The following is a 26195-nucleotide window of genomic DNA, read 5'->3' as shown; positions in this document are numbered from 1 at the left end:
ATACAATTCTCCCCCAAAAAGTTCAATCACAAATTTAATTAACGCATTATTTTTTTAACGAGCGTCATCAGCATGGAAGCACGTCCTCTAGAATGGTGGCCGAAGCGTGAAGGGGCATACAAATGTTTAGCATATCTGGCAGGTAAATACCTTGCAATGCCGTCTACAAAAGTGCCATGAAAATGCCTGTTCCTATTTACAGTGTCACCAGAAAGTGAGAGGAGAGCAGTACTATCTCCTGTAAATGTACCCAAACTTGTTTGTCTTAGCAACTGGATGAAGAAGAAGTAGGGAGGGCTGAGTGGACTTGTAGGCTCTGAAGTTTTACAAATTGTTTTGTTTTTGAGTGCAGTTATGTTACCCCCCCAAAAAAATCCACATTTGTAAATTGCACTTTCAGGACAAAGAGATTGCACTACAGTACTTGTATGAGGTGAATTGAAAAATACTATTTCTTTTGTTTGTCATTTTTACAGTGCAAATATTTGTAATAAAAATATATATACTTTGATTTCAATTACAACACAGAATATATATATGAAAATGTACAAAAACATCCAAAATAAAAATTTCAATTGGTATTCTATTGTTTAACAGTGCGATTAAAACTGCAATTAATTGTGATTACTTTGAGTTAATTGCATGAGTTAACTGTGATTAAATCGACAGCCCTAATAATAACTAGTAACTTCAGTGTAACATATAGGGCATGTCTACAGGCAATGAAAAATCCGCAGCTGGGCCCTGTCAGCTGACTCAGGCTTGGGGGTCTCTGGCTATGCTGCTTTAAATTGCGTAGATGTTTGGGCTCACAAGAGGGGAGGGTCCCAGAGCCTGGGCTCCAGCCCTGACTGTCTGCACTGCAATTGTATAGCCATAAAGCCAGAGTTCCATAAGCCTGAGTCAACTGACATGGGCCAGCCGCAGGTGTTTTACTGCAGTGTAGCCACACCCATAAACTCATTATATCCTATCCTAGATTGTTGTATAGCATTCCTGTATACTGTTAAACAGTTGTTTTCCTTCAACTTATACAAAAAAGCACAAATGACTTCAAATGTTATTTTACAGCTATACATTTTAAAAATCATTGCAATTTTTTCCTTCTATATGGAAAAAGACTTTTCTGCTACTATAAAGTATAGCTTGTTCTTGTTCATTTATCTGTTGACTAAGCATTGCCCCAAACCCTCCTACTGAGGTATCAGCCTGAAATGAGTTTTGTAATAAACTAAATTAAGAAGAGCTGGAGTTTGCCAGGTGATTATTTGCTGTCTCACTCTAGTCAAATATGCAACTTCATCTAAGTATACTTAGTGAGTAGAGCAGTGGTTCTCAACTCTGGTCCACCACTTGTTCAGGGAAAGCTCCTGGCGGGCTGGGTCGGTTTGTTTACCTGCCTCTTCCGCAGGTTCGGCCGATCGCGGCTCCAACTGGCCATGGCTCACCGCTCCAGGCCAATGGGGGCTGCAGAAAGCAGCACGGGCCGAGGGACATGCTGGCCACCCTTCCCGCAGCCCTCACTGGCCTGGAGCAGCGAACCGCAGCCAATGGGAGCCGCGATGGCCGAACCTGCGGACACGGCGGGTAAACAAACCGACCCAGCCCGCCAGGGACTTTCCCTGAACAAGCGGTGGACCAGAACTGAGAACCACTGGAGTAGAGCATCTATTTCAGCTAAATTATATACAGTATTGCACATAAACAAATGTGTTAATAAGATGTTTCAGTTGCACAAGTAAGCACTCATAACACAGGTAATGGAAACATAACTACCTCCCTGAGTGTGTACATAATCCAATAGTTTTCATTTACATAATCTCAATTTATCTCACAAATAACTCAATATATTAGTTAATTAGTTAAATTTCAGTAAAATGATTGGTTAAGGTATAGCTAAGAAGAACTCAAGTTTTACTATATAGTCTGCAGTCGGTCAGGAAGTGAGTGTGTGGGGGGGGAAAATGGGAACAGGGAATGGGGATGGGGAAACTGGAATCATGTTTGGCTAAGGGCAGGAATGGGAACAGGGACACAGGTATAAGGCTCTGTGGTATCAGAGCTGGGAAGGAGGACACTAAGGAAGGAAACTGGAATCGTGCTTGCTAGAAGTTCACCCCAATAAACATCGAATTGTTTGCACCTTTGGTCTTCGGGGATTGTTGCTCTCTGTTCATGCGAGAAGGACCAGGGAAGTAAGTGGGTGAAGGAATAAGCCCCCTAACATGCTCGTTTTATGATTTGTGAATTATTTAACTGCCTTACAGCCAGGGCGGAGTGACTTCTTAGTTTCAGGCTTTGCCAGCATAGTTAACGTGTCAAAATCTCCCCAGTATAGATGCACTTATATCACTATGAAACTGCCTATACCAGTATAGCTTACTCTTGTTTGGCAAAGCAAAATAAGCTATCCTGGTAAAAAGCACCTTGTACCAGTATAACTTATATCTACTGTATGGCTTTTACTGGAATAACTATGTTGGTAAAGCAAAACAAAATGAACAGAAGTTAACACCAGTTACTGACATAGGTATGCCACAGAGCAGGCCAATTTAATAGAAAAAAATCTCTATGTAAAATCTGAAAGTCTATTAACAATTAAGAAAACAAGTACAATACATCCACTTTAACAATTTAAGACTACAAAATGGAAAGACAGTAAAGAACTAGCATATGTAAATAATATCTCTTTTTGTAACTCATGATTTAAACAAACTTTGTCTTTAAATTGTTATTTTTATCCATCATAAATATTAAACTGCAACGGAACCTTTGTTGCCCCATCTGCAAAGACCAGAATGTCACCTACTTTTACAGGTACACTTAGGCAATGTTAGTGAGACGGCTACACTCAAATCCAAGTATCGTAATGATTTCCGTAATAACAAAGACATGGAAGGTTTTTGACAAGCAATAGGAAAGCATAAAGATTTGGTTCTCTCATTCAGACTGAACCTCAAGCTAACAATTGCCATGCTTCAACTAACTGCGAAGTTTGTCTGCCAACTTTGATGCTCCAATGACTGCCCATACTTTGAGCCTTAAAAATCACATACAAGAGCCCCACGTATAGTGTGATTATGCAAGCATGTAAATTTGCTCCATAACTGCTGATAATTTTTGAGTTACTGAATAATTGTGGTCCAGAATCTAAACTTAAAAAGTTTCTAGCCCTTGTAGTTGCAAAGGAAACCTTCAAAATTTCAGCCAAGAGTAAATCAATACAGCAATGTTCGCCTGTCTAGGGACAGCCTGAAATGATAGCTCAAGGAAGTATGAGCTGCTCACATTAAGCTCAAAATGTTGACTCTGAAGCCTAATGATGAATATTTTAAAATGTCAATATTAACTACAGCACTTGAAACATTCATTCACCCAAAGCAAGAAGAAAAAAATTTTAGGGTGAATACTACCAATTTTAACATAATTTAAGATACAAAAATGATCTTTCACCTGTTTTGCTGGCAGTGGGAATTTTTGTGTGTGTGTTTTTACAAAGTCACCCTGTTTGAGTGCAGGGTGTGTACACTGGTGTGTACAGGACTGACAGACTGAGTTTTTTTAGGTTTCAGAGTAGCAGCCGGGTTAGTCTGTATCCGCAAAAAGAAAAAGGAGTACTTGTGGCACCTTAGCAACCAACAAATGTATTTGAGCATAAGCTTTTGTGAGCTACAGCTCACTTCATCGGATGCATTCAGTGGAAAATACAGTGGGTAGATTTATATAAACAGAGAACATGAAACAATGGATGTTACCATACACACTGTAACGAGAGTGATCAGGTAAGGTGAGCTATTACCAGCAGGAGAGCAGGGGCGGAAAAAACCTTTTGTAGTGACAATCAGACACCACGGACTTCCTGAGGAAACTACAATCCATCGGTGATCTTCCTGAAAACACCATCCTAGATACTATGGATGTAGAAGCCCTCTACACCAACATTCCACACAAAGATGTCAGGAACAACATCCCCGATAATGTCATGGCAAACCTCATGGCTGAACTTTGTGCCTTTGTCCTCACCCATAACTATTTCACATTTGGGGACAATGAATACCTTCAAATCAGCGGCACTGCTATGGGTACCCGCATGGCCCCATAGTATGCCAACATCTGTATGGCTGACTTAGAACAACGCTTCCTCAGCTCTCGTCCCCTAATGCCCCTACTCTACATGCGCTACATTGATGACATCATCATCTGGACCCATGGAAAAGCCGCCCTTGAGGACTTCCACCATGATTTCAACAATTTCCATCCCACCTCAGCCTGGACCAGTCCACACAAGAGATCCACTTCCTGGACACTATGGTGCTAATAAGCGATGGTCACATAAACACCACTCTATACCGGAAACCTACCGACCGCTATGCCTACCTACATGTCTCCAGTTTTCATCCAGACCACACCACACGATCTATTGTCTACAACCAAGCTCTACGATACAACCGCTTTTGCTCCAACCCCTCAGACAGAGACAAACAAACACCTACAAGATCTCTATCAAGCATTCTTACAACTACAATACCCACCTGCTGAAGTGAAGAAACACATTGACAGAGCCAGAAGAGTACCCAGAAGTTACCTACTACAGGACAGGCCCAACAAAGAAAACAACAACACCACTAGCCATCACCTTCAGCCCCCAACTAAAACCTCTCCAACGCATCATCAAGGATCTACAGCCTATCCTGAAGCACGACCCATCACTCTCACAGATCTTGGGAGACAGGCCAGTCCTTGCTTACAGACAGGCCACAACCTGAAGCAAATACTCACCAGCAACCACACAACAGAACCACTAACCCAGGAACCTATCCTTGCAACAAAGCCCGTTGCCAACTGTGTCCACATATCTATTCAGGGGACACCATCATAGGGCCGAATCACATCAGCCACACTATCAGAGGCTCGTTCACCTGCACATCTACCAATGTGATATATGCCATCATGTGCCAGCAATGCCCCTCTGCCATGTTCATTGGCCAAACCAGACAGTCTCTACGTAAAAGAAGTAATGGACACAATTCAGACGTCAGGAATTGTAACATTCAAAAACCAGTCAGAGTACACTTCAGTCTCTTTGGTCACTCGATTACAGACCTAGAAGTGGCAATTCTTCAACAAAAAAAATCTTCAGAAACAGACTCCAAGGAGAGACTGCTAAATTGGAATTAATTTGCAAACTGAATACAATTAATTTAGGCTTGAATAAAGACTGGGAGTGGATGGGTCATTACACAAAGTAAAACTATTTCCCTTTGTTTATTTCCCCTCCTACTGTTCTTGTAAAGTGCTGGAAATGGCCCATCTTGATTATCACTACAAAAAGTTCCCCGCCCCCTCCAATCTCCTGCTGGTAATAGCTCACTTTACAGTGTGTATGGTTAACACCCATTGTTTCATGTTCTCTGTGTATTTTAATCTCCCCACTGTATTTTCCACTGAATGCATCCGATGAAGTGAGCTGTAGCTCACAAAAGCTTATGCTCAAATAAATTGGTTAGTCTCTAAGGTGCCACAAGTACTCCTTTTCTTTTTGAGTTTTTTAAGTGATTTGCTTCATGTTGATACATATATTAATTACCAAATTAAACAGGTGATGAAATCTGCCTATACCAAACTAAAGGGAAACTGCCAAAGAAAAAAGAGGGAAGGGAAACACAGTAATAACTGAATTTCTTGACAAAAATCAGGGTCTGGCCTGTTAAATGAGGATAATTACTTATATCTTAGAACAGAAGTGTACCATATTGTGCACTTAATCACACACATGCATTCATCAATCATGAAAACCAGAGCAAGAGAAGAATCTACAGTTACATTTCTTTTTTTATATCATAACAAAAAGAAAGGGCCTCTACATTCAGCCAGAGTTACCTGAATCTCACTTGTCCAAATTACTGTGAGCCAGCTGTGATTTCTCTCTAACAAAGGGAGCCAGGAGGATCACCTTTTGTTATGCACACTCCTTTGCCACACACTCAAAGCTGTCAAGCTATTAAATAGCATCTACTGGTGCAACCGTTTTGTTTTGCTAATCAAAGCTTTCCCCTTCTCCCCATGGTAACTTGTTTTGCATTTTGGAAACCAAAACAGGGTAATATGACTTCAAAAGTTAACTTAGTAAAACTCAAATTTGGAAATTGATAATGCACCAGACACCAATGTCACCTAACATCTGTCATGTGCCCTATTAAGTTGAATGAACAACAGTGATACCACTGAAAAGTTTATTCTGGAATTTAAGTTGCACAAAACCTATAATCTTGAACTCCAGAAAAAGATTACCCCTCACAATATTCCCTCTCCCCCACTTTCTTCCAAGCTCCCCCATTTCTTCTCTAGGGTCTATCACTTTTCTTCTCTCTCCTTAGGTACAATGAACTGATTGCTACTCTCATCCCAGCTTCCACCAGCACATCCATAGAAGTTTGCTGCCTACCCTATGCAAGTCTGGAAGTCAGCACTCTTCCCAAAATGCTGTCAGTTGCAATTTTCCTTTCATGGGTACATGAGGCTGGACTTGGCTTCTGGATTTGAGAGAGCACTGTGCAAGACATGCAAAAATAGAGAGAGCCTGGCCCACCACTGCTGTCATGCTCCATACACACAGCCACCAGCTAGTGTACCACGAGGCAAAGATTAAGCTGCAGGTTTCATAGCAATACCATAATGACACCACAGTTTTGTTAAGGAGATCCAGATGATTTCATCATTACATCTACAGCACTTAACACCCAAGGACACACAAAATGGTTTATGTGCTAAATATTTTACAATCTAAATTAGCCACACTACAAAGCAATAAATTCCAGAGCGGATGAGAAAAGGAAGGAAGGCATGAGAGACAGAGACAATGGCTCTTAGCAAACCATCACTTCAATTCATATAGCTCTCAGGTTATTTAGTAGCAGTTTCCCCATCTTCTTTCCATCTTCTCCTTATTAGTGATGTTTGCAGGGCACATATGACAACAGAACAGCAATTATGGCTGGGAGTTTACGAAGGCTACGTCTACACCACAAATGATTTTGGTATAACTTACTTCACTCAGGGGTGTGAATAATCCACAATCCTGAGCAACCTAAATTATACCAATCTAAGCACCAGTGTGGACAGCGCTATGTGGGGGGAGAGATTCTCTCATTGATATGGCTACCACCTCTCGTGGAGGCAGGAATTAAGTTGACAGAAGAGCTCTCTCCTGTCGGCTTAGAGCATCTTCACCAGAAACATTGGTGCAGCTGTGCTGCTGTGGAGCAGACATAGCCCAAGAAAGTATTAATTTGGGGTGGGAAGGGATAGGAAGGAGAGAAGTGGGACTGGAACTGGCAGACAGAAACAGGAAGTTCTTCCATGCACAGAGGGAGGCATATAAATACAGATTTGTGAACAGAGTTGGTCCAAATGATTTTGATTTAAAATGTTGATTAACATGAACAATTCTGCCAAAAATTGGAAAACGGGTCCATCTTAAACTCTGCAAAATGGAAACAACTTCAACATTTTTTTGAAAATTTTTAATTATGGAACTAAATGCTCGCATGAAAATTAAGTGCATGAAGTCTGTGCACCTGACTTTGAAACAGCAAAACCAGAACTTATGAACTGATTAGGAATTCTAAAGTCACTATTTATTGTATTTGGCTGCCACACGTACATATTTGATCTTGTTAAATCTTCAAATATTTTCTTTTAAAAAATGTAAACTCCTTCTAAAATAAATATCATGGTTTGGTTGACACCCATCAGAAATGTAATAGCTGTCAGTTAAAAAGTTTGCACATTCCTAAAAATGTTAAGGTCTAAAATTATTTTACTCTTACTCTGATATACAAAGATTCAATCAGGAATTTTAATATAAAATCTGAATGTATGGGGTTTTAGTGGTTGACCTACATGGCTAAATAGAAATACAGATCCAAAATTCCTTTAAAAAATGCATTTTAGACTATTTGAGCATTTCTCAATTTTTGTTTGTAAAAATGTGAATAGGCAGCAAACTTATTTTCAGGTTTGATTTCCTTATCTTGATTGGAAAAATAATATTTTTAAAAAACAATTTACAAATGACCCATGAAAGTTAATTGATTTCAACATGAGCAGAATTAAACCCATAAACATTATTCCTCTACACCTTTTACTAATGGTGTGAAAAGACATTTTAAAACAGTTGATTTTGGAAATGGGCAAGAAAAAAAAATCAAAAGTAATCATTTTTATTTTTTCTTCCTACCCCTAACTTTAAGAGGGATTTTTTTTTCCCATGCAGACTTACATGTGGAACTCATTAACTTTACTGCGAGTGCCCTGCTACAACCTCATAAATACTGCTGAAAACTTTAGCTCAGAACAACCAAACCCACCCCCGAAATTTCAGAGAAGGTTCATTGCCAGAGCTACCAGTCTCAGAATGCTGGTAGCACAAATAGCATGCTGAACTAGGTCTAAATTGTATTCTGGGATACAATATACAAACAGTAAAAAAAAAAAAAAAAAAAGTATGTTATTTAAAAATTAGGGCTGTCAATCAATCACAGTTAACTCAAGTATTTAACTCAAAACAAATTAACTTGATTAAAAAACTTAATCGCGATTAATTGCAGTTTTAATCACACTATTAAAAACAATAATAGAATTTACCAAATTAAATTATAAATATTTTGATGTTTTTCTACATTTTCAAATGTATTGATTTCAATTACAACCCAGAATACAAAGTGTACAGTGTTCACTTTACATTATTATTTTTAAGTATATATATTTGCTCTGTAAAAAAGATAAACAAAGAAATAGCATTTTTCAATCTACCTCTTACAAATACTGTAGTGCAGTGGTTCAGGGGGGCCATGGAGCCCGAGGGCTGAAACCCGGTGCCCCGAGCCTCAGCGCTGAAGCCAGGAGCGGCGCGGGGCTGAAGGCAGCGCCCCCACCCCACCTGCTGCCCCCAAGCCAGGAGCAGCGCAGGGCTGAAGCCAGCGGGCAACCCCTCCCCGAAGCCAGGAGTGGCATGGGGCTGAAGCCAGTAAACCTCCTCCCACCCCACCAAGCCAGGAGCAACGGGGGGCTGAAGCCAGGAGCCCCAGCCTCCCGCCCCGACCCAAAGCTGAACACCGCACCTGGAGCCTCCCCCCAACCTGTACACAGTCCTTACCTACCCACCCACTGCCTGCACCCTGAGCTACTTCCCTGCCTGCACACTGCCCCTAGTTACCCCCCTGAACCCTGGGCTACTCCCCCTAACTTCACACAGCCCTTAGCTATCCCCTCCCTGCATCCTGAGCTACCCCCCTGCCTGCACACAGCCCCTATCTACCCCCTGCCTGCACCCTGAGCTACCCCTGTACCAGCACACAGCCCCTAGCTACCCCTCTCCCTGCACCCTGAGCGGTTTTCAAACTTCTTAACTGAGTCCCCCCTTTGAATTATATTTTTTGGTTGTGTCCCCCTACAACCCACACAGGCTGGGTGGCCTCCTGAGTGAGTTGGGGGGGTGCTCCCTCCCTGGACCCTGCTGTGCGGAGCTGGTTCGAGCCCCACCAGCCCTTGCCCCCCAACCCTCCAGGGATAGAAGTAAAACTATGCCTATTCCCAGAGGTCCCCCCACACACACTAGGCCCTGGCATTTTTATAGTATGTTGAGGCGGGCCTCAGCAAGAAAAAGGCTGAGAGCTCCTGCTGTAGTGCAAAGTTTTTTTTAATCATGAAAGTGCAACTTACAAATGTAGAATTTTTTTTAACATAATTGCACTCAAAGACAAAAACAATGTAAAACTGTAGAGCCTACAAGTCCATTCAGTCCTACTTCTTATTCAGCCAATTGCTAAGACAAACAAGTTTGTTTACATTTATGGGAGATAATGCTGCCCTCTTCTTATTTACAATGTCACCTGAAAGTGAGAACAGCATTCACATGGCACTGTTGTAGCCAGGTTGCAAGGTATTTACAAGCCAGATATGCTAAACATTTGTATACCCCTTCATGCTTGGGCTTGTAGATTGTCCTTTTTTACAGTGCAAATATTTGTAATCAAAAATAATAATATAAAGTGAGCACTCTACACTTCGTGTCTTTGTTGCAATTGAAATAAATACCTTTGAAAATTTAAATTGGTATTCTATTATTGTTTAACAGTGCAATTAAAACTGCAATTAATTGCTATTAATTTTTTTAATCTCATGATTAATTGCAATTATTTTTAATTGTTTGACAGCCCTCTTAAAAATATGATTATATTATATTTATTAGACATCAACACGACAGCCTTTCTGGCAATCCTCTTGTATGTTTTCTTCTTACAAACGAAATACCACTAAATGATAGACCCAATATATCAAGCTGGTCGAGTACAACAGTATCTTTCAGTCACATTAGTCTTCTAACTCTAAGTGGTACATGGGAAACTGACAGGTCATAAGGTTCTATCTTCTTTTCCCTGTTTCCAGCTGCTAAACTGCATCAAAAGACAAATAAAATACTTCCCTACTGCTCAAATTTTTATGTAAGAAATAGCTGTATTTAGCATATGGATGTCACATGACCATGTGCGGAGATGGCAATTAAGAAACTTGCTATGAAACTAACACTATATGAAAGAACCTGGTGTTCAAAAGTATATTACCATCAACAGCACATTTTTCAGAAATGTTGCTTCCTTGTTGTGACCAGACTGTACATCTCTGATACACTTCATACTTTTGGCACTTGATCTTTTTTGACAAGGCCAACGATTATGTGAACTCTTTTTTTCCCCCACAGTATTTCCAAATTAGGCCTTATTTATTTATTGGACAACCTGGAGATATTGTGAGTTTCCCATACCTTCAAAAAAACCTAGTACATCAGCTGACTGATGTAATAAAGTAACAGGGTAAAAATAAAACTGAAAGCTTTCCTGCAAAATTAATTTAAAAAAATAACTGTGTTCCTCCTTAATGACATGACTTTCCGCTCCACAAAGTGCCTTTACTCCATTACTACTCATTAAAAAGAGCACAACTTTGTAATATATTTCTCCCAAAAGGCATGATAAATTCCAATATGTTGGGTTTTAGGATTTTCTGAGGTCCTAATATACTTTCTTTACAGCTAAACAGTAACCAAGAGAAAAGATTTTCCACAAACAGATGCTATAATGCAAATCTACCACCAAACTCAAATAGATTAGGTATAAGGAAATCCATGGGAGTCTGTGGGAGGTGGGAAAAAAGAATGGCATTATCTCCGCCCAAGGCCCCTGTGGTTGGTACTGCAGAAGACCCCGTGGACCCTGGCATGGTTACAGGGCTAGGTAAACTCTAACCCTTCTCTGGTCTCTTTGAACACACCCCCTGAGGTAAAAGACCTTGTGCCTTTATGTTTTCTGGAATGGAATCATACCATCTTCCCACTCTTAGAAGGAGTGCCCAACTGGGTTGAGCATCTGCAGTACTTTCCTTAGGGACCTGTTATCAATGGTTAGTTGATGCACCTGATGAAGTGAAGTGAGCTGTAGCTCACGAAAGCTTATGCTCAAATAAATTTGTTAGTCTTTAAGGTGCCACAAGTACTCCTTTTCTTTTTGCGAATACAGACTAACACGGTTGCTACTCTGAAACCTAGAGGAAATGTAACAATGGTTTTGGCTGTTAGCTGGATTCCACTAATACACACTTCCAAATGTGATTCTTTTTAAATAAAGTTATTTGCTTTATTACTGCTTCAAGTTTTTTAAATGAGCACCAACTTTTTAAACTCGATTGGCACACAAAATCCACAGGGAGAGAGCGCTGGTCTGACAGATTTTATGAGGCCCATCTAAGCAGTGCTCCCTGCTGCAGACTTTAGCAAAATTACAGGTTGGGTGGAAAGGAAAGAGCTGTTCCTGGATGGGATATTTGAGAAGCAGTTACACAACTATCCACATAGAAAATTTTTAAAGGCCTGATTCTCACACTGAGAACCACTCACACTGCTTGGCAGTGTAAAAGGTCCTTTTAAGTGGGCAAAAATTAAGCATGTTAAGGTAAATAAGAATCAGAACCCAATTTCTTAAAGCTTTATATTTAAACTTTAAACACTTCCAATGTCTAACAAGAACGAGTCTCTCTCTGTCCTCCCCATGCCCCCATGTTCATGCCTTGCCAGTCTCCTGTGTCCCTGCCTGACTCATTGAAATCTTTCTATTAACTCTCCACTTTCCCCAGTTACTAAATAACACCTCTCAGAAAGGCCAACAAAACAAAATTAAATTGGAGTTCGTAAGCCATGCTGTTTTGGAGATAGAATGAGCCAAAAAAAATTTTTTTTTAATTTTAAAAACTGAATTTCAGGTAAATTTTCAAAATACCATAACTTTGACACTCCTTTTATACTTTTTCCTATACTTAACAGAAAAATTCTCATGCTGCATTTCATCCCAGGGTAGAAGTTTTGTTTTAGAAAGACTATATTATCTGGGAAGTTGGGAGAGGGTGAAGTATGACATTCTATAATATTGATCCATTTCAACCCAGTGATTTTTTTTCCTCTTTTTCCTGACATTAGTATTTAAGTTAGAGTGATTTTAACTCTCGAGACAGAGGTATGTAAATTCTGTAGCAATTCATTGCAGAGAAGGCTAGAGCAAATAGGGTGGATAAAAATTTGATTTAAGGAAAAATTATTTAAATTTCTTATTTAAATGAAAATCATATTTTATCCATCCTATTTTCCCCTGACATTTCTCTACAACTCATTGCTGCAAAGCAGACCCTGTTACCAGATACCAAACCTCAACAGCAAGAAATGCTTGATTGTTTTCTCTGTACAAAATCAGAGCACCCAAAATGTTAGAAAGTGTTTATTACAGCAAACATTTTTATCCACACCATGGATGAAAATTTTACCAAATGTTATGTTTGATATGGAAAACCTGTTTTTTGTGCTCCAAAAAAACCTTACTGTTTCCATTACATATAACCATAGTCAGAGGAGTACACTATAATACTGAAGCAAGAGCATTTTTCTTTTATTTATCTATCTGTTGTGCCCAATTCAGGTTAGCAATAGTTCAGAAGACTTGATCTTTGGGAAAGAAGCTGAAATAGGAAAAACTTCAGCCTGGAGAACCTATTGCAATAATAGATTGCACACAAGGTGATTTTCCTCTATTTTTTGATGATCAAAACAACTGTTCCTGTGGAACCATTTATACAACATCAATTTTTTTTTCTCCTGTCCAATATGGGAGAAAACTGCCAGAAAAAAGAGAAAGGGAAAATGGCAAAACCAGCAGAGACTGCCCTTTATTATGAGAACTGGATGGACTTTACAGAAGGAAAGTCATTACAAACATCATAGTATGCCACTTGCACTGAACATATGGAGCTGCTGAATGCCATACCAAAAGAAGAGGCTGAGTTCTGCACTGGTTTAATGCATTAATCATCAACTCCTGCAGATCTGGGCTATGTCTTATATTGGGATGGCCACTCTTCAGAAGTTAAGATGCGGCTTCTTGCATAGGCACAGACTCCGGGGCTGGCACTACAGGCACCAAGTTTCCAGTGTGCTGGGGGGGCGCTCACTGCTCAACCCCTGGCTCTGCCACAGGCCCCGCCCCCACTCCGCCCCTTTTCTGAGCCTGTCGTGCCCTCACTCCTCCCCGAGCCTCCTGCAAGCCACAAAACAGCTGATCGGCAGGTGCGCGGAGGGAGGAGGAGGTGCTGATTTGTGGGGCTGCCGGTGGGTGGGAGGCGCTGGGAGCGGAGGGGTGGGGGGAGCTGATGGGGGCGCTGCTGAAGTATTACTGTGGCTCTTTGGCAATGTACACTGGTAAATTCTGGCTCCTTCTCAGGTTCAGGTTGGCCACCCCTGTCTTATTTAGTCCAATTTGATTGTGTCTCGGAGCCATTGCAGAACTGCCATGATTGACAATCTGCTGGAGAACTCAAAGAAAAGCGGGACTTGGGTGTGTTAGCAAAGCAGAGTTCGGAAAGCACACACAGCACCTGCGCCCCAAGTTAATGCTAGCAATTCCCTACTTTCATAAGAAATATTCTTCAGTATTCCTTTTATTTTTTACTAGATTCTTAAGACCTTGGGGTAAGGGGTGGAGTGGGGGCAAGGGTGGAGCCCCCCCTCCCCCCAGCATATTAGAAAGTCTACGCCTCTGATGGCTGGCTCTGGAGTAGACTAGCAGTAATCTTCCTTACTAATCCCCTTTGTAGTCCCCAGGAGGAGGGAGAAGATGCAGAAAACACCTTCTCCCTTCTACCAGGTAAAGTTGGGGGGTTTGGGGGGGGGGGAGGGAATGAGAAATTTATCAGAACCACGTAGCCAGACATTGGTTGTGACAGGATGCAGAGGCAACACCTAGTTCTCAGTAAGCAAAAGGTCATCATCTCTGTCTTTCCTTTCTTCTCCCCGTATACACATGATTTGATAAGGAGCTATAAAAATGGCTGCTTGTCAGCCATGTGGAAAAAAGTACCTATAAAAAGGCAGAGGTCTAGATCCAGGGATCAGTGAACCCCAGATTGGAGAATTCTTGTTGTTTGTCTTTAATTTATGCTGAAAAAGTTTCGCTCTTGCTGATTACTGTTGTCTTATTTCTGCTAAGTCACTTACATGATGGTTCTCCCAGAGACTGGCCTTTTCACCAGGGCACTGCCCTGAGCATCGCCGATGGAAAGACACTCCATACACACGTATACTTTGTCTTTTGTAACTCCCTGTAGCTAGAAGGTACCTTGTACATTTTTTAAGCGCTGGCAAGCACCCTACTCCCCACACATCATTAAGGAAAAAGTTGCCTACTAGCCAATTGTGAATGGATTTTTCAAGCCCTACCAAAAGGGAAAAACAAAATATTAATTCCACACAAAAAAAAACTATATTAAAAAGTATTCTTAGGGTTGCAGAGTGAACCATTCAAAAGTTAGGAAAGGCCAGAATCCAGGTAGCACACACAACCTTAATTCTGCCTTTTTGTAAGTATGCATTATGATATAGTCTTTATATGATCACATGATGTATTTTCCCCTGCGTGGACACTTACTTCACTTACCACACAGGATGGGCAATGCTCAGTGAATGAGGCAGCTGTTCAATATTTATTTTTATCCTCTCCATTCAAAAGGGGACTCATCTTATTTACTGCACACCATCTAAACCTTTCACTGAATAAGGATTTTTTCAAGAATGTCTTCATGAGCTTTTCTATAACACTCACCACCACATTGTACATAAATTTATCAATCTTCAAAATACTTCTTTAGAGAATTAATACCACCTTTTACAGGTGAGGAGCCGAGGCACAGGAAGATTAAAGCCAAAACTTGTAAGTGACCACCTATTTTGGGTACCTCACTGTGACACCTTGTACACCCACATACCCCACTTTTATATGGTTATGATATATTGTGTACAAAGTATGCCTTGTGAGGTATTGTTTGAAAACTGAAATCTGCTGAATATTATTATCCTGATGAAATGTGTGTAACATCACTGCACGTAAAATTGTGAGATCCTGTTATAAGTTTGTTATTGAAATATATTGTAATTCTGGGTAACGCCCTTAGACCATTTTCTCAAAGACAAAGGCACGCCAGTTAAGTGCTAAACGGCCATTACCTGCTTAATCGGAGATTTACCAGCAGAGGAGCTGCAAACAAGAAATTTACAATTCATTTCAAGGACAGTTGGCACTTCCCGTACACCACGGAACTGCCTGATCCCATGACCCATCAAAGACTTTTCCAGTACAAAGGGTCAGAGTATAAAAAGGAGAGGCAGTGACCACCTCATCACCTCTCTTCCCTCTTCTCTACATGGCAGCAAGATTGCTTGAAAGACACCACTGAATTGGGAGAGTGGTCCTGGCATGGAGGTTTTTCCCACCAGTACAAACTGTTGCAAGCTTTTGTAGAGAAACCTTTTTGTTTTTAAACTTCTTAGTAAAGTTTAAGAATTAGCTTGCATGTTTACCTTTTTATTTCTTTTGTAACCACCACTGACTTTTATTCCTTACCACTTGTAAATCACTTAAAATCTCTCTCTCTCGTGAATAAACTTTTTACTGTTTTATCTAAATCAGTGTGTTTGATTCAAGTGTTTGGAAAATCTATATTCAGATCAACAGGGCTGGTGCATATTCATTCCATTTGTTGGAATGACAGACTAATTCATGATCTTGTATGGTCCAGGGGGCTACTGAACGACACAAGATGCACATTTCTGGGGAGGCAAGGTTGGGACTGAGGGATGGGCGGATATCGCCCTGTATCTATTCATGGATGGCTGGGCATAGCATTCATATATCCCAGCATTCATATATTCAGCTGGGAGTGACTTTACATGCTGATGGCTGTGAGTGAGCAGAGCCTGGAGGGGTTTGCTGATCACTAGCAAAGCAGTGTAAAAGGGATCCTAGGCTGGAGAGCTAAAGGGACACAGCAGTCCAGGCTGCACCTTGAGGAACATCACACTCAGTAACTGAATGCTGAACTTAATTCTTGATTTTTTCAGAGGTGATCATCTCACAGGTCCCACTAATTTCAACTGGAATTGAGAGTGTTGAGAACTTCAGACAAAAAAAAAAATCAATCCTTGGAGTCTCAAATAGGGCACCCAACAAAAGAGAATCACATAATTAGTGATCATGTCCAAAAGTTTTCATTTAGCATGTAGGAAGTGTACGGCAGAGCCGGGGATAAAACCCAGCTATCACAGATCCCAGGCCAGAATCTTGATCACAAAACTCTTCTTTCTCTTCCTTCAGTCCCTGCCTCATGCACTGTGCATCCCGAGGCAGTGGGAAAACAATTATACACGATCAGAGTTAAAGTTAAAGACTATGTCATAATACATATGCACAAAGGAGCAGAATTAGGTTGCGTGGTATAGCTTAATTCTGATATTTCCTAAATTTTACACCCTAATATGCTTTTACCATAGGTTTTAAATGGACTTTTTGAAAGAAAAATGGAGAAAATAATTCTATCATATGCAGGTCTTTGCTAAACAACAGTTAGAAGGTTGGATAGCAGAATTCCTGTCTCTGGGAAAGGAGTGATTAAAGCAGGGGATTGAGAATTAGGAATCCTGGGTTAATTATACTTTGCGTTTACATACTGCAAATTCTCAGTGGGTCTCAAAGCATTTTGTACGCAAGAAGGGCCCCACTTTACAGCACAGCCAAGCACACAGATTTGGCATATTCTTGCTGAAAGGTAGTGTACTTTAAAGGAGACTTGGGTCCACCATATCAGAGATCTGGGTTCTATTCCAACTTCTGCTAGAAGGGACATTTGCAACCTCTCTAGTCCTCGTTTATTCCTCCTGTAAAATGGGAGGAATGATATATGCCTCCCTCCTAGTGAAGAGATATAAAGTCTTGTGCAATAATAAGAGTTGAGAAACACAAATAATTATTATTCTAATAAATGGAAGAGACAAGACGCAAAAAAAAGATCTCCTATTCCGAGCCCAGTGTTCCTTCCCCCAAGCCACTAGGCATCTTGATGGGGGAAAAGAACCAGCTACATTCATTTTGCCCGTGTTGGGTTTGAAGCTATAGCTCCATATAGCTATTTAGAAGTGATACGCGAGGCTCAGTCTGGCCCAGGAGCATGCATGCTTTTAACTAGTTCCCCTGGCTCACAACTCAGTCAAACTTAGAGGGATTTTCATGGGGACAACAAAAAGAACATCTGAGCTTGGAACTATCGCCCTGCCAAAATTTCAAATCCATACGCAAAATCCCTGGGACTCTAGACCTGTCATAAAAAAAAAGATTTAAAACAATATATATGTTATCTCCTTTTCACTGACCTACTCTCAAAAGTGAGAACACTGCTTTTGATTAAACATTTAAAAAAAAATCAGCTTGAGACTGAGACCAAGCTGGACAGTTTCAGCCCAAAAGGTTAACGTTTGTCTAAGTTACAAGAAACTAGAAATATGGAGTTACAGGGAAAATATTAAGCAACCTTAATAATAGGGTTTAGCAGAGTTGTAATTGCAGAACACAGAATAAAAGAATTGTTAAAAACAAAATCTCTTGGGATGTCATAAACCTCCTAGTTTTGCCACTCCATCCTCCCCCCTTTACAAAATATCCAACTGTTCCTTAAACTTACTTTCATTTCTGTTGCTTTATTCCCTGTATTTCCACCCAATTTCTAATTCATGTTCGGCATTTTATTTTAAAAACCTTTTCTTAACCACTACACAGGTATAAATAATTTATCTGGTTCCAAAATATCGAATACATTTGTAATTTTGAGTACACTGTAAGGTCACTTCTACATGAAGGAAATAAATGGTGAAAATTAACTGAACCTCACCGCTCCCACAATGTCAGTCTCTTTACTTTCCTTCTCCGCAGGTGCTTTTACAATAATTATCTAGGTTCTTTTAAAAGGGACACTATCAAGTCATAAACTCAATTTTTAAGTTTTGATAGAAAACGAAATTTCCAAAAAAAAGTTTGGGTGAAATCCTAGCCACACTGACGTGGATGGCTGTTTTGCCCGATGGGGATGGGATTTCACTTTTTACTGGCAGAAATTTTTATTTTCTTTTTACTTAAGAGCGGCCATACTGGGTCAGACCAAAGATCCATCTAGCTCAGTATCCTGTCTTCGAACAGTGGCCAATACCAGGTGCCCCAGAGGGAATGAACAGAACAGGCAATCATCAAATGATCCATCCCCCTGTTGCCCATTCCCAGCTTCTGCAAACAGAGGCTACGGACACCATCCCTGTCCATCCTGGCTAATAGACATTGATGGATCTATCCTCCATGAACTTACCTAGTTCTTTTTTGAACGCTGTTATAGTCTTGGCCTTCACAATATCCTCTGGCAAGGAGTTCCACAGGTTGACTGTCCATTGTATGAAAAAATACTTCCTTTTGTTTGATTTAAATCTGCTGCCCATTAATTTCATTTGGTGACCCCCTAGTTCTTGTGTAATGAGAAGGAGTAAATAACACTTCCTTATTAACTTTTTCCACACCAGTCATGATTTTATAGACCTCTATCATTAATTAAACATTATGTCATGTGATTAAGTCTCCAGGAATATGTCCAACCAAAATTGGTAATCCTATCTGGAGCCTTTTTTAAAAATTAGCATCACATTAGCTATCCTCCAGTCATTTGGTACAGAAGCTGATTTAAATGATAGGTTACAGACAACAGTTAGTAGCTCTGCAATTTCACATTAGAGTTCCTTCAGAACTCTTGGGTGAATACCATCTGGTCCTGGTGACTTATCAATGTTTAGTTTATCAATTTGTTCCAAAACTTCCTCTAATGACACCTCAATCTGGGACAGTTCCTCAGATTTGTCACCTAAAAAAAATAAACAGTTTGGAAATCTCCCTCACATCCTTAACCGTGCAGACCGACGCAAAGAATTCATTTAGTTTTGCCGCAACAGCCTTATTGTCCGTGAGTGCTCCTTTAGCATCTCAATCGTCCAGTGGCCCCACTGGTTGTTTGGCAGTTTCTTCCTGTTTCTGATGTACTTTAAAAAAAAAAATTGCTATTACTTTTTGAGTCTTTGGCTAGCTGTTCTTCAAATTCTTTTTTGGCCTTCCTAATTGTATTTTTACATTTCATTCTCTTTTCTTTTTTTAAAAAAGTTGTTTTTGGATTTGCAATTGTAGCATTCTGCTAATGTTTGAGAACCAGAAAGTGAAACTGATGGGAACTATAGATAGAAGTAAATTTACTTTCACTTTCTATTTTTTGCATTATGCAGTTGTTTTAACCTGAACAAATACATTCAAAATTCAAACTCTCTCATATTTTAACATCTGAAATTACTGACAGGAAAATTTGCTTTTAATATTATTTTAACCTGAGAATGTTTCTTTATTTTTAGCCAAAAGTTAGGCTCAACTCCTGCAAAAACTTATCCATGCTCGGTTTCAGAGTAGCAACCGTGTTAGTCTGTATTCACAAAAAGAAAAGGAGTACTAGTGGCACCTTAGAGACTAACCAATTTATTTGAGCATAAGCTTTCATGAGCTACAGCTCACTTCATCGGATGCATTCAGTGGAAAATACAGTGAGGAGATTTATATACACACAGAACATGAAAAAATGGGTGTTGTCATACACATTGTAAGGAGAGTGATCACGTAAAATGAGCTATTACCAGCAGGAGAGCGGGGGGGGGGGGGTGCGGGGGAGTGATCAGTCTCCTTACAATGTGTATGATAAACACCCATTTTTTCACGTTCTGTGTGTATATAAATCTCCTCACTGCATTTTCCACAGTATGCATCTGATGAAGTGAGCTGTAGCTCACGAAAGCTTATGCTCAAATAAATTGGTTAGTCTCTAAGGTGCCACTAGTACTCCTTTTTTTTTTATCCATGCTTTTATCTTTAAGTACATGAGAAGTTCCTCTGAAGTCATTGGAGCTACTCATGTATAAAGTTAAACATTTAAGTATGCAGCATCAGGATTTTATTTAGCACTTATAATTACACGTCTTTAAACCAATGAAATAAGGCCTAGATTAATATATAAATCTATGATAGTACAACTAAAACTAAGGACAGACCAGGTCATGCAGGGGAGGGGGGGAGTGCACTATATGTGAAAGAAAATGTAGACTCAAATGAAATAAAAATGTTAAACGAATCCACATGTTCCATAGAATCTCTATGAATAATAATTCCATGCTCAAATAAGACTATAACAGTAGGGACCTATTACTGACCACCTGACCAGGATAGTGATAGTGACAATGAAAAGCTAAGGGAGATTAGAGAGGCTATCAAAACAAAGAACTCGATAATAGTGGGGGATTTCAATATCCCCACACTGACTGGGTACATGTCATGTCAGGATGAAATACAGAGACAAAATTTCTCGATACTTTATATGACTGCTTCTTGGAGCAGCTGGTACAGGAACCCACAAGGGGAGAGACAACTCTCGATTTAGTCCTGAATGGAGTGCAGGATCTGGTCCAAGAGGTAACTATAACAGGACCGCTTGGCAATAGAGACCATAATATAATAACATTTAACATTCCTGTGGGGAGGAGAACACCTCAACAGCCCAACACTGTGGCATTTAACTTCAGAAAGGGGAACTATGCAAAAATGAGGAGGTTAGTAAAAAAGAAGTTAAAAGGTACGGTGATAAGAGTGAAATCCCAGCAAGCTGCATGGATGCTTTTCAAAGACACCATAATAGAGGCTCAACTTAAATGTATACCCCAAATTAAAAAACACAGTAAAAGAACTAAAAAAGAGCCACCGTGGCTTAACAACCATGTAAAAGAAGCAGTGAGATAAAAAGGCATCTTTTAAAAAGTGGAAGTCAAATCCCAGTGAGGTAAATAGAAAGGAGCATAAACACTGCCAAATTAAATGTAAAAATATAATAAGAAAAGCGAAAAAGGAGTTTGAAGAACAGCTAGCCAAAACCTCAAAAGGTAATAACAAAATGTTTTTTAAGTACATCAGAAGCAGGAAGCCTGCTAAACAATCAGAGGGGCCCCTGGACGATCGAGATACAGAAGAAGCACTCAAAGACGATAAAGTCATCACAGAGAAACTAAATGAATTCTTTGCTTCAGTCTTCACAACTGAGGATGTTAGGGAGATTCCCAAACCTGAGCTGTCTTTTGTAGGTGACAATTCTGAGGAATTGTCACAGACTGAAGTGTCACTACAGATGGTTTTGGAATTAATTGAGAAACTTAGCAGTAACAAGACACCGGGACCAGATGGCATCCACCCAAGACTTCGGAAAAAACTCAAATGTGAAATTGTGAAACTATTAACTATGGTTTGTAACCTGTCCTTTAAATCAGCTACTGTACCCAATGACTGGAAGATAGCTAATGTAACACCAATATTGAAAAAGGGCTCTAAAGGCGATCCTGGCAATTACAGACTGGTAAGTCTAATGTCAATACCGGGCAAATTAGTTGAAACAATAGTAAAGAATAAAATTGTCAGACACATACAAGAACATAAAATTGCTGCGCAAAAGTCAACATGGCTTCTGTAAAGGGAGATCATGTCTGACTAATCTATTAGAGTTCTTTGAGGGGGTCAAAAAACACGTGGACAAGGGGGATCCAGTGGACATAGTGTACTCAGATTTCCAGAAAGCCTTGACAAGGTCCCTCACCAAAAGCTCTTATATAAATTAAGTTGTCATGGGATAAGAGGGAAGATCCTTTCATGGATTGAGAACTGGTTAAAAGACAGGAAACAAAGGGTAGGAATAAATGGTACATTTTCAGAATGGAGAGCGGTAACTAGTGATGTTCCCCAGGAGTCAGTCCTAGGACCAATCCTATTCTACTTATTCATAAATGATCTGGAGAAAGGGGTAAACAGCAAGGTGACAAAGTTTGCAGATGATACTAAACTACGCAAGATAGTTAAGACCAAAGCAGACTGTGAAGAACTTCAAAAAGATCTCACAAAACTAAGTGATTGGGCAACAAAATGGCAAATGAAATTTCATGTGGATAAATGTGAAGTAATGCACATTGGAAAAAATAACCCCAACTATACATACAATATGGTGGGGGCTAATTTAGCTACAACTAATCAGGAAAAAGATCTTGGAGTCATCATGGATAGTTCTCTGAAGACGTCCACGCAATGTGCAGCGGCAGTCAAAAAAGCAAACAGGATGCTAGGAATCATTAAAAAAGGGATAGAGAATAAGACGGAGAATATCTTATTGCCCTTATATAAATCCACGGTATGCCCACATCTTGAATACTCCGCACAGATGTGGTCTCCTCATCTCAAAAAAAGACATACTGGCATTAGAAAAGGTTCAGAGAAAGGCAACTAAAATGATTAGGGGTTTGGAACGGGTCCCGTAGGAGAGATTAAAGAGACTAGAAGTTTTCAGCTTGGAAAAGAGGAGATTAAGAGGTATATAAAATCATGAGTGGTTTGGAGAAAGCGAATAAGGAAAAGTTATTTATTTGTTCCCATAATATAAGAACTAGGGGCCACCAAATGAAATTAATGGCAGCAGGTTTAAAACAAATAAAAGGAAGTTCTTCTTCACTCAGCGCACAGTCAACCTGTAGAACTCCTTGCCTGAGGAGATTGTGAAGGCTAAGACTATAACAGGGTTTAAAAGAGAACTGGATAAATGCACAGAGGTTAAGTCCACTAATGGCTATTAGCCAGGATGGGTAACGAATGGTGTCCCTAGCCTCTGTTTGTCAGAGGGTGGAGATGGTTGGCAGGAGAGAGATCACTTGATCATTACCTGTTAGGTTCACTCCCCCTGGAGCACCTGGCATTGGCCACTGTCGGTAGACAGGATACTGGGCTGGATGGACCTTTTGTCTGACCCAGTATGGCCATTCTTATGTTCTAAATGCAATACCATCTAAGAAACCTACAGAGCTCCATAACAATTTGCTGCTCCAAAAAAGCAGCACAGTTTTATAGTGCACTTTAGACCCATCAGTATGAAACTGCTTATAAAATCCCTTTATTGCATGTCTGAAATATGCAAGAATAACTAATTAAGTTCTTGTTCTAGAATATCCAGTATTTAAGCTTGCTAATTTCTGATTCTACGGAAGGGAAGGGGGGGCATTTTTTTAAAATGCAACAGCATATTAAAGAGTTATTTTCTGTCAGTTGTTTACTGTTTTGTTGTAGACATGAAATGAACATAAAAATACCAAAACACAATAACAAGTTCCTCACTGTTATACTGTTTACATTTTTGTTTTCGAAAAAGTGTTATGGTTGTCCCAAGAACAATTCTTATTCGCTATCATCATTGAGATGAACTTAAACAAACATGAAACAGTACAATTAAGCAGCTGCCCCAGTTGAAAGAGGACACATTTTAAACAATCTAAAATAATAATTAGCATTTGCCTGCGTAATTTACTGATTTGAATGTATAACTGTGGTAATTGTATATTTATGTTTAATACAGTATTTTGTCATTAAGGGTCTAAATTTTAAACAAGTCAGACCCTTAATGACGAAATACTGTATTAAACAGAGACGCAAGACAAAAAACTAACTCACTACACCTCATTTTCTTCTTTTAATATTTACACTGCAATCTATGTTTAGAAGGCCAAATCTTAGAATTTTATATTTTAGCATCTCTTCATACTGGCTAAATGTTTCCCCATTAAGTGCAATGTATGCTAAATCTGACCCGATTATGGCTTAATCATTACCATTCTTTATTATTAAGCTAAAATCATTTCCTGGGAGACATCCCAAAAAAGCAGATCCTGGTTATGTAGCATAGGTTTTATTACCAGGGATTAGCCACAGTTCCGTCACCAGTGGCCAGCACCTGGCATAGCTATCCCAGCACAAATTCAAGTGGAGACAAGGGTAGCCATGAATCACACCGGTTCAGTTTATCCCAATTTTAAGCAAAGGAAAATAAACTTTGCAAATCACATTTTTGTCTACACTTGGGGGTTGTGTTATTGCAGTAAAACCATTTACTGGTTACCAAAGTATACACATTGACAGAGAAACAATTTTACAAATATGTATGTCATCATACTCAATATCTTAGTAAAAAATGCATCCAAGAAAAAGGTCACTGTGCCATTTTGTTTCCCTTTTTTTTTTTTTTTTTTTAAATCAAGCCACTAAGCTATCACTACCAAACCCTTTGCTTTGCATAAAATATATCAGATTACAAATTATAGTTATGTCAGCTACCTGATAGCAGCAATAATGGAAGAAACTAATTTTTAAAAGTAGGGACAGAAATTACACATTTAAAACTACTTATTTAAGAACATCGAAGGTGGATCCTTCAGTCTCTGAAATGATATAAACATTGAAAATCAATCAACAGGAAGAATTTTTTCTTTATATAAAGAAACAAGATCAGTTATCTTCATTCAAATGCATTACAAACTAGCAGAAATGTTCAAAATAAAAAATGTTAATTTTAACCAGACCTTGACACCAATGATGCTTTTACTGATTTAGGATCAAATCCCACTCATTTCACTCATGTGAGTAATCCAAATGAGCCTAACAGGATTACTTCAACAAATGAGGAGAGGAACATTTTACCTTTATTTTCTGACTTTCAAGTAGATTGATAATGTAGAATTTAAGGTCCCAATCCTGCAATTTGCTCTGCATATGTGAATCCATGTACCCACACAGAGCACGCTGTAGGACTGGGGCCTAAAATGATTATTAATTCAGAATATAGTAATCATTTTCTTTCTAGTTTTTGCAGTTATTACACAGAAAATCCCTTGCTACATTCTGTTGAAAGTTTGCTTATGATTTTTTTTGACAATGATAACAGGAACCCTATCTCTGAACTACAATCTCCTGTCAACCACTTAGCTTAGTACTATCACATAGGTGTCACTGTGGTCTTGTACTGGTTAACTTTCACTGAAATATCAACAACAAGAAATGTATATATTGTACTACTGCACCTATAGTTTACAGAAACTGCAAGAACAGAAAAATGCACCATTTGAAAAAAAAAATCCAAAGAATATGATGGAGAGAATAGGACAGTCAGAAAACTGTATTCAAATCCATACATGAAAAATCTGTGAAATTACATGACTTTTTTTTTTTAAAAAGTGTCACAATTCAAGTCAAAACAGCACCTCCTAATCTAATACTATGCACTGTTAAACTAATTGATTATTTTTATCTGACACCTGCTAGTTTCATTTACCAAGCCTGATTTTTAAAATTATCTTTCTCTATAAAAATATTGCTATTTCACAATGAAAAGCAATAGAATCCACAACACATCCCATAATAGAGGATCCAAAACACTTCCTGAAGGTTCCAATCCTGTAAGGGATTCAGTATGGCCCAGTGGATAGAGTAACCAATTAGCACTCAGGAGAGCCAGATTCTATTCCTGGCTCAGACACTGGCCTGCAGGGTGACCTTGGGCAAGTCATTTCAGCTCTCTGTGTCTCAGTTTCCCCCATCTGTAAAATGGGAATAACAATGTTTACTTCCTTTGTAAAGCACTTTGAGATCTACGAATGAAAACCACTCTACAAAAGGTAGAGATATTATTTGGACAGACATCTGTGTCCACATGTAGCACCACCAACTTCAGGAGGGGGCCAACCCATGCTGAGCTCATTGTAGAATTGGGGCCAAAAGTGATACACCTGCTGTATTCCTTTCACTATGTGTTTTTAAATGGGATTTTTCCTAACAGTAGCTTATCCAGGT

General features: G+C 39.5%; 1 protein-coding gene across 11 annotated transcripts in view; it reads right to left on the bottom strand.

The window, feature by feature from the left end:
* The window catches only part of KDM4C (lysine demethylase 4C), a 447252-nt gene that overhangs the window by 420114 nt on the left and 943 nt on the right, over nt 1-26195 (bottom strand). The gene's annotated exons all lie outside the window — the stretch shown is intronic.

This window comes from Eretmochelys imbricata, chromosome 5 (assembly GCF_965152235.1).
Source record: "Eretmochelys imbricata isolate rEreImb1 chromosome 5, rEreImb1.hap1, whole genome shotgun sequence".
NCBI classification, from domain to species: Eukaryota; Metazoa; Chordata; order Testudines; family Cheloniidae; genus Eretmochelys; species Eretmochelys imbricata.
The sequence above is the reverse complement of the archived record's forward strand: the minus strand, read 5'-3'. Positions and strand labels throughout refer to the sequence as shown.